Source organism: Olea europaea, unplaced genomic scaffold, assembly GCF_002742605.1.
Source record: "Olea europaea var. sylvestris unplaced genomic scaffold, O_europaea_v1 scaffold3950, whole genome shotgun sequence".
Lineage (NCBI taxonomy): Eukaryota > Viridiplantae > Streptophyta > Magnoliopsida > Lamiales > Oleaceae > Olea > Olea europaea.
The window spans coordinates 1,627-1,870 of record NW_019259049.1 but is presented as its reverse complement, the minus strand read 5'-3'; positions in this window follow the sequence as shown (position 1 = coordinate 1,870).

The window sequence follows — 244 nt, the reverse complement described above, 5'->3', positions numbered from 1 at the left end:
CAGTTGTAGACTTGGCTGCAGCCCAGAACAAATTCTTCAGAGTTAGCCCTTTATGATTGAGAGTGAAATTGCTGTACAAATGTTTGGCGCATGACCTGTATTCTGCACCTTCACAACACTCATTCAGGGCTTCAACCAATCCTTTTTACTTGTCAGATATGAAAGTCCAAGCCCTGCTATTATATATTTCTATATCCACCACCAAAAGTTCTATAAACCAAGTCCAGTTGGCTCTATTCTCTGC